This window comes from Myodes glareolus, chromosome X, assembly GCF_982192425.1.
Source record: "Myodes glareolus chromosome X, mMyoGla1.1, whole genome shotgun sequence".
Classification (NCBI taxonomy): domain Eukaryota; kingdom Metazoa; phylum Chordata; class Mammalia; order Rodentia; family Cricetidae; genus Myodes; species Myodes glareolus.
In genome coordinates, this window is record NC_142053.1 from 36,770,871 (window position 1) to 36,780,884 (window position 10,014).

At 32.8% G+C, this 10,014-nt stretch overlaps 1 pseudogene; it reads left to right on the forward strand.

Annotated features, from left to right (window-relative positions):
* The first annotated feature begins 1,183 nt into the window (after positions 1 to 1,183).
* Positions 1,184 to 1,664, forward strand: LOC125403684 (ribosomal protein eL22-like 1 pseudogene; annotated as a pseudogene).
* The last annotated feature ends 8,350 nt before the right edge of the window (positions 1,665 to 10,014 follow it).

Below are 10,014 nucleotides of genomic sequence, written 5' to 3' on the forward strand. Positions count from 1 at the left end.
CAATCTTTTTGATGTCTCATTCTACTATTCTTTTACTCTGTTTTTTTCCCAAATATTTTATAGTAACTACTAAATTTAAACATTTCTTAACAGTCACTGAATGTTTTTCTATATCTGTTTGTTTAGAATTCTCAAAGAAGTAGACCAGAGTTGCATGCTTCTAATAAACTCTCTTGAATTCATTATATATAGGATGTGTCTTCTAGCAGAGGAAAAGAAAGGGTAATAATATTACAGTAAGATAAAATGAAAGAGAAGAAAAGAGCATATTCACATATTTATTTTGAATATTATATTATCTTTCAAAAACTGTTGTTAGTTTCTTAATATGTTATATTTGTAAAGTTAATTTATGTAGGTTAGAAATATATTGGAAAACAGTATATATAAAGTTTGTTATTTTCATCATTTCAAGCATTTGCTAAAGGTATTAAACTATAGTATCTGACAAATAGGTGGTATACTGTATAGCATTGTGAAAATTCATTTACACTGTCAGTGTCTGCTTGTAAAACAAATAATTCTCATTTTTTTAAACTTGGGTGTCTTTTTTTCGACCTCTGTATTCATATTGGTTGATATCATCTGTGCATTACGCTTATGAACATTCATTTCTCATCACGTTTATAAAATTTTTAGCCATTATTTTTTATTTTTCTCATCTTAAAATAGTTATTCATCAAGGATAGTATATAAAAAACATATACATCTACATAAAAATGGTAATCAATCCATGTGCCTTAACTTTTGATTCTAAGGTTTGATTCTAAATGTTAGTTCTACTGCTTTAATCAGAACACTGAATTTGTTCTTCATACATTATCCATCAAAGTACAAGTTCATGAGCCAGGACAATTGATACTGCCTGGAAATATGCAGAAGATACAGTACTTCAAAGTCTCCTCAAAACCTACCATTATTAAATTATATGTTTAAAAATCCTAGATACTTAACATTTAAGTTATAGGAAAGAAATAGGAAGCACAAAATACAGAGCTGTATAGGGGAATTGTCTAAATTCTTAAAGTATGCTTCATGCAGTCTAGCAATGACAGGTCATTAAGAAAGATAATGGTAACTTAAGCATTCATCCCCCAAAATGAAGGTTTTTATATGTAATATATGCTTCATTTTATTTTCTAAAAAACAGAAAAACAGGTTCATTCCCATGGCAGCAGGACAATATGGCGCCGCAGAAAGACAAGAAGCCTAAGAAGTCAACCTGGAGGTTTCATTTGGACCTCACTTATCCAATAGAAGATGAAATTTTTGATTCTGGAAACTTCGAACAGCTTCTCCAGGAGAAGGTTAAAGTCAATGGGAAAACTGGAAATCTTGGAAATGTTGTTCACATTGAATGCTTGAAGAATAAAATCACAGTTGTTTCTGAGAAACAGTTTTCTAAAAGGTATTTGAAATATCTTACCAAGAAATACCTTAAGAAGAATAATCTCCATGATGGACTTTGTGTGGTTGCATCTGACAAGGAGATTTGCGAACTTTGCTATTTCCAGATTAGTCAGGATGAAGATGGCTCAGAGTCTGAAGACTATTTGGCCTTTGTATGCTTTAAAGAAAAAGTAAAGTTGGACTTTTCGGCAAATAAAAACCATTGCATTCTTAAAAACAAAACAAAACAAAACAAAACAGAAAACAATGCTTAAATTGTCATGTTTACTCTAATACAACTTTGATGAAACAGCAACAATAATGAAGCTTTATGTGTTTCTGTCAATTCTTAGCATCTAGAGCATGCCAGGCTCAGACAGTGTTCTGGAACAGCTCAGATTGACACCCATCCTACAAATAGCTCCACTTCTTTCATGACTAAAATACATGAGTTTGTATTATGTTACAATTCAGAAAGAAGTTGAAAGAAGGAGATCCTTCTCACTAGTTTCATACAAAGTCAGAGACCAGGGGACGTGACTTTGGACTAATCAAAACTATAATTTGTTATCAATGGCATCAAACCTGACTGTCTCCACTGTTAGAATCTTTTTTGTAGTATTAGGAATCAAGCCCAGGGCCACAAATTTTTTTGTCTACAACTGAGCTATACCTCTGCCTAAATGTTAGCTAGCTGTTAGCACCTTCATTGAAGCATGAGAATAAATATGTTCTTTTTGAAAAAGATTAGAAAAACATTCCAATATTTTCTTTCCTTTCCAGAGAATCCCTGGGTATATGTTCTTGAATATATGTTATTGAGATAAGAGAAACAATTATAATTAGTCACTGTCACAAATTTTCCATCCAGGAATTGTAGATGATTACACATATTGCTGTGATTCAAGAGTCCTTTAGCTGAATTCTGAGTTTCTCACAAAAGAATCTTGTGTATGTATTATTATTTGACAGTATTAGCATACTTAAGATGAAGGGAGATTTGAAATTTTGCTATTACATTTTTTTTCATTTTTTGATGCTGTTCAACTCATAACCTTGAACATACTGGTTAGATGAATACTCTAGCCTTGAATTAAAACCCAGGAAATTCTGTTTGTTTTCTTGCTTTTTGTTTGTGAATGGAATTTTCTATATAGACGAGACTATACTTAAATTTTAATGAAGCTCCAGGAATTTTTGAAATCATAATCCTTCTATCTCAGCATCTCAAATACTTTGATTAGAGACATTTGGATTTAGATTCTCCTGTGATGTTTTATTTTTGTTTGTTTTTTTTTAAGTTAAACTTACTGTTTCTTTTGAAAGTAGAATTACACAAACATACACATATTTCTAAATTGACATCCAAGAAACCATTTTAGTGCATGGTTCTAATGACAAGAAAATATTTTTTCCTAATTAGAGAGAAAGAATGTAAAAATACATGTCAGTTTGACATTTTCATGCAATTAAAAAGGTCAAAACTGTTATTCTTTCACACTTTGACATTTTGAAAACAAACTTAGGTTTTTATTTTGTGAAGTTATTCCCCGAATTGTTTCTAAATCTGCATCATAATGTCTCCTTCCTGATTATGGCTATCCTGCCCTAATCTCATGTTGTCCTTGCTACTTTAGTAACACAAACAAGAATAAAATATTCAATATTTTTAACACTAAAACTTTAATATTTAATATTATATAGCTTAGTGACCAAGTTTATACTAGACAAGCAGTATGATTTTTCAAATTTTGCAAGAGTATTTGCATTTAGGTGATGAGATCACATGTGAATTTCTTATTATTAAATTGTAAACTTGAGTTGCAATAGGCTTGATATTAATGTGTCAACATACTTTAATTAAGAAAATACTATGACTTTTGGGCAACACGTAGTTTATAAATTTGCAGATAAGGGAGTAGTATTTCACAATTGTGGATTGTCCTTTAAAGCAATGGGCCTAAATTAGCACATAATGTATATAGACACATATATACACACATGCACAAAACTACCTGCATATGTATTCTTTTCTCGTGAGTTAAGTCATTTACATAAATTTCTAAATGTTTAATTTTAACTTTAGGAATATAAAGCATACATATTCTAAATCATTACAAAAAGCAAAATTTTCAACAATAATAATAAAAAATGTCTCATTCACCGAGCATTTTCTATTATCTAATAATATTTTGGAGTATTTTAATCTTTCACTTTAATTTCATAACATGTAACCCTTACTAAACATTCACATAAACCTTAATACTGTGTTGTTAAATTTCTTTTTGTTTGAATATTCTGTGTCATTTAAATTTAAGACTTGTTTATTAACATGACATTGGAATTTGTTTCTGATATAAACGTTTTATCTTTCCAGACAGCAATTTACTAATACAAAGTATCCTTATTTTTATGTTCTCTTTGAGTTTTTCTAGTTTTTTTTTGCTTTTTGTCTTTAAGAATATATTATGTATGTTATTTTTTAAACTGTTTAAAATGATGGAATTATTATTTCCTACTTTTTAAAAACTTTTTTCTTCTCTCACAAATTATATATAGGTCACAGTTTCTCATCCTTCCACTATTCCCAGTCCATCCCATAATGTTCTCTTTACTCCAGATCTGCTCCTCTATCATTTTCCTTCAAAAATTAGTATTCTTTCCAGAAATATCGACATAACATGACCTAACAAGGTGCAATAATATTGGGTACATACCCTCATATCAATACAGGAGGCAACCTAGTAAAAGGAAAAGGGTCCTGAGGGGAGACAAAAAAAATCTGAAACTACTGCACAGACACTCCCACTGTTGGGAGTTCCATAAGAATGCCAAGCTATGTAACCATTAGTTGAATGTAGAAGATCTGGTACAGACACTAATAGGCTCCCTAATTTTTGCTTCAGTCTTTATGAGCTCCTCTATTCCCTGCTAAATTGATACTGTGTTCCCTGATCTTGTGGTTTCTTAGACCCCTCTGGCTCCTAAAATCCTTCCCCCTAGTCTTCTGCAGGGTTAACCTAGTTCTGTCTAGTATTTGCCTCTTGGTCTCTTCTTCTGCTACCATCAGTTGCTGGATGCAGTCCTTCTGATAACTGGGCTAGGAAACTATCTATGAGTATCATTAGTAATAATTTCAATGACATTTTAAAATTACCTATGATGTTTGGATGTATCCTGGGTCTATCTATGGGACTGCCCTTATTTTTGTTCCTGGCCATCTAGAGAGTATCAGATGTGGACTTCCTCTTTTGTCCATGTGCTTCAGGTTGGACAAGTTGTTTGGCTGCTTCTATAACTGTGCACCACAATTACACTAACACACATTTCAGAAAGGAAAGATTGCTAAGTTAAAGGTTTTATGACTGGGTCAATAACCCAGTTCCAGTGCTAGGAGCCTTTCCAGGTTACAGAAAATGTGGAAGATGTCCTATTTCAGCTCTGAATGTCCTGTTACTAGGAGACTTCACTAGGGTTACTCTCATAGATTCCTAGGAGTTTCCACTGCACTATAGTTCTAAAGTGTCCCCCAAATATCTACCAATTCCAGTCATCTCAGTACAGTCTACCTCTGTCCCCTCCCAAATCTTATCTGATCCCTCCTGTTCTCATCCCCACCTGCCACAAGTCTACCCACAAAAACTATTCTACTATTCTATTTCTCCTTCTCAGGGAGATCCATTCTTTTTGCCTGACTTTGAGACTTCCTTGTTTCTTAGCCTCTCTGGGTCTAGAGAATATAGCATGACAATGCTTACTTAAGATCTAATGTACCCTTATAAATGAGAAATAGCAGGTTTGTCTTCTGGGACTAGAGTATCTCACACAGGATGATCATTTCAGGTTCCATTTATTTGACTGCAAATTTCATGATATTTTTTAACAGTTGGGTAATATTCCATTCTATAAATCTACCACCCTTTTATTTTTCCATTATTTTGTTGCAAGACACCAACATTGTTTACAGTTTCTGCATATTATAAATAATGGCTGAACAAGTGTTCCTTGATGTAGTGTCCTTTGGTTATATGACCAGGAGTGATATAGCTTGTTCTTGAGATAGATAATTTCCATCTTTCTGATGAAATGTCATATTGATTTCCAAAGTGGATGTGCAAATTTGTACAACCACCATCAGTGGAAGAGTTTTCTACTTTCTCCACATCTTTAGCATCATGATGAATCACTTCAATTATTGATATTTGTTTGTCAAATAGGTATAAGATGAGATTGCAGATCCATTTTGAGTTCCATTTCCCTAATGACAAAGGATGTTGTGAAGAAGGATGTTTAAAAGAAATTCCACACTAGCTCAGAATTTAGTATAATAGAGGGTTAATTATTTAGGGGTAGACTCCCAAATCACAATCCTCTGCTGGAACTGGGAACAGCAACCGAATTCCACATTTATAAAAGAGAGTGGATGCATGCTTTACATTGGCATAAATACTAGAAGAGGCCAAGCCAAAGTGGGCAGACAACTTAATGGTTACTGGCATTAGGAATTCCTATAGCACCCCCTGCATTTTGTTTAAATAAGAAAGTTCTAAGCATAATACAAAGTTATACACAATAAGAACAAATATCAAGTATAAAAACTAGAATTACAACCAGCATAAACAATATCAAGCAATAAACATGATATAAATGTTTCAATAATTATATTATCCTAATGAGTGTAAATCTTGGATATAAATAATTTTCCCAAGTCAAGAGAAGAAAGTAACTACAAATATCTAGTCTTCAATCCCATTGAAGACCCAAGAAGGGAAATAATATTACTTGAGTAAGCAGGAAGTACAATCAAGCAAATTCCAAAATGTGCAACAAATGACAGAGATGACTGGCTACCTGGACAATCACCCAAAATTTCATTTGCAATGTTGGAGAAAAACTTTGCCTAAAGCCTAGAGTTATGTACAGACCATTTTCGGAGGCAAGAATTTTTTCAAACTGTCTTACCCTGTCTTAGCAAGATTTGACAGTCTTTTTCCTTATATCCCACTTGTGCTGTCTGGACATACTGTATTTTGTCAGTGGTCAATGCATGGGCAGGTCCTTTCCCAAAGGCCAGTTTTGCCAAGTAGGAAACACGCTCCAAGTGGAATGTCTTCAGTGCTCAGCATTCTCTCAGGAACAGATCAGTACTGCAGGAATAATCTTGTCTCACTTCAACAGAACCCTAAGTTATTTAAATTTCATATTCTACAGCTCATTGAAGTGGTTGAAGATTACCCATCGATGCAGAATATAATCTCTATGTATCTAAAGAACCTGATTAACTGTAAGTATGACAAACATAAATGGCTATTGATCTATAATTCTTAAAATAGACTATATAACTTAAAGGCTAAGACTTCATATTGCAACATTTTACAATAAACAACTGTGCAACAAATGAGTACCACGACCTCAAAATGTAAACAATGTGTATCTTGCTCAGAGGTAGAAATGTATGTTGGAATAAGATAGATATATCCTAAAATTATATGAACATACAAAAGTTTTAAGCAGAGATAGAAGCATGCATGCATACAATATGAAAAAATAACTTTATCTAGATATACAAATATTGTAGACAATAAACATGTTCAATATAATTTAAGTTTGTATCAATATGCAAAAATCTATACCAATGTAAATTGCCTATAAATAATAGCTCACAAATATTCAGTCTATTACTTACTATTATTAACTTACTATTATTATTAGAGTAAGCTCACACTAATGTATTATCCCATCCAATTTCCTCCACAATTTTTTCAAAGAGATCCCTGAGCCTACAAAACTTCTCCTCAAGCCCCAACGCGATAGCAATTATAATCAATTCCTAAATGATGTCCATAACCCTGAGGACAAACATTGTTGGGAGAGGGGACATTGTCTTTAATAATTACCTCTAGCTCTCATGGGGATGATATGCTTTCTATGGAATCCCGTTAAAGTAAAATGATGGTTAAGTTCCAAGATTACTGTCTGGTATAATTGCAAATATTCTCTTAGTATTCAGTAGGGTTTTTCAAGGATTCCTATTTAGAGATCTGGGCAGAACATTCTAAAAAACTGCACCATTTCAGCTAACCAAGGCAGAACCATCTTGAACAGCTGGTACCAAAAACAGGTCTTATAGTAGCACTATCGGCATCATCATGAAGTCATTATCAACCAGGTGGAGTTGTTGTGTGGCCCCATCTTCTTCCTTGAAACTTCAAAGATTAGTGCAGGAAAATTCATAGTTCTTTGTGGAAAACTTAAACATTATTTATATAGACATATACAGAAATACATATCCAATGAAAGGTACAATAGAGACAAAAATAGGTACAAAGAAATGTATTTTTTTCTAAATACTTTCTTCTTTCGGTCCCATACAAGATGGCTCTTGATAGGAGACAGAAACCCTCAATTCTTCTTTTAACAGCATGCCTGTATTTAGAGAAGGACAGAGCTGTTGTCCAACTCCAAATTCAGCTTTGTATATATATATATATATATATATGTATATATATATATATGTATATATATATATATATATATATATGTGTGTGTGTGTGTGTGTGTGTGTGTGTGTGTGTTGATCATCTGTTCTTTCAAGTCATATTCTTTTTCTTGATGATCCTTATTGGATAGTTAATTTTCTTTCTGTCAGCATCCAAACATCCAGGGTCTCTAGAATTTTTGAAGATGTGTATTTTACTGTAAAGAGAAAAGCAGAACCCTGCCCCAACCCTTATGAGGTTTTCTTACCACCTGTAGGATTGTCACCCCTATGGATGAGGAAGATTTTGCTTATCACCATAGACCCTTTCTGTTTGTTTAACATATCCTTTGTAGTTTGATTAGATCTTTCTACAAATGCCTGACCTGTAGGATTGTGTGGTATACCTGTACATGCTCTATAATGAGCAAAAAACTTTAATTTTCTTAAAGACATATGCTGGACCACTATCTGTCTTTATTTGGGCAGGTATACCCATGATGGCCATAATATCTAATAAATGTATTATTGCTGAATCAGCCTTTTCTGAACTTAAAGCAGTTGCCCACTTGAACCCTGAATAACTGTCAATGATGTGGTGTATATATTTGAATTTTCCAAATTCTGCAAAGTGGAACACATCCATTTGCCAGATTTTATTCCTTTGTGTACTCTTTGGGATAATCCCTGCAGTTAGTGGTGTTTGGTTATAGAAAGAGTAAGTAGGACATCTTTTTAGAATCTACTCAGCTTTTTGCCATTTAACAGAAAACACTTTCTTTAAACCTTTGCTATTTACATGATGTTTTTTATTGAATTCTGATGCCTTCAACATACTTTCAATCAGCAATCAATCATTTTTGCATTACCTTGAGCTAGAGGACCTGGCAGACCTGTATGGGATCAGATGTTTGTTATGTACATGGGACAAAGCCTATTCCTGATTTTATCTTGTACCTGTATGAATTATGAATTCAATTCTCAATCATCTGGTATAAATTCAGCAGTTTCAATATGCAAAATAACTCTTCTGCATATCATGAATCAGTAAGGTTATTAAGAGGTTTTTTTTTTAATAATCCATTAGCACCATGAGAATAGCATATAATTCTGTCTTCTGGACAGAATTATAAGGGGTTTGTTCCACATGACTTAATTTTTCTTATTTGTAACCTGCCTTCTCTGATATATTTGCATCACTATAAAATGTGTGGGCTCCAGTTAGTGTTAAAAATCAAAGAAGTTATTTTTATAAGGTTGTCTATTGCTTTTGGGATAATTGCTATTAATTTCTACCAAAAATTAGTATAAGCTATTTCCATGGTTCGTTGTCTTCCCATAACTTTTTGTTTTATCACTAGTGAAGGCATTATAATCCCTCCTGGGTCTATATCTGCTAAGTGATGAAGTCTCATTTTATCTTTTATAATTAATTTAGAGACTTTTTAACATAAATTTTTAACTTTTTATTTGGTTTGTATGTGGTAAAAAGATCCATTATAATATCATACCTCTACATTAAATTAGGAGAAATTCTGGAAGGCAATATGACAAGAATACAATTAAGACTAGGATTCACCCTATCCACATGTGCCTCTTGTAATTTCTTCTCAACAATTATTAATTCATTTTCTGCTTTAGGTGTCAGTTCTCTAGGACTAATCATCTGAGATTTTGTTTAAATGAATTATTAGATCTGGTGTTATCCCAACAGCCAACATAGACTGAAAAATGTCTCCTAATAATCTTTTAAAGTCATTAATAGTCCAGAACCAGTCTCTCCAATTTGTGCCTTTTGTGTTCTAATTTTCTGTAAACTTATTTTATAACCTCCTTAGTTGAAAAAATCTCTTCTGTATTTCTTCAGAAGCAATTTGTACTCCCCATTTTGGCAAAATTTTCTTTACTTCTTTAAACATTCTTCCTAAGGTATCTGTGTTTGAATCAGAGAGCAAAATGTCATCCATGTAAATATAAATCATAGATTAGGAAATTTTGTATGCATTATTTTCAATGCCTGACTTACATAGTATTGGGAAAGGGTAGGGATATTGAGCATTTCCTGTGGAAGGTATAGTGAAGAAGCAATCTTTCAAATCAATAATTATAAAGGGCCATCCTTTAGGTAATAGAAAAGGCAGAAGAAT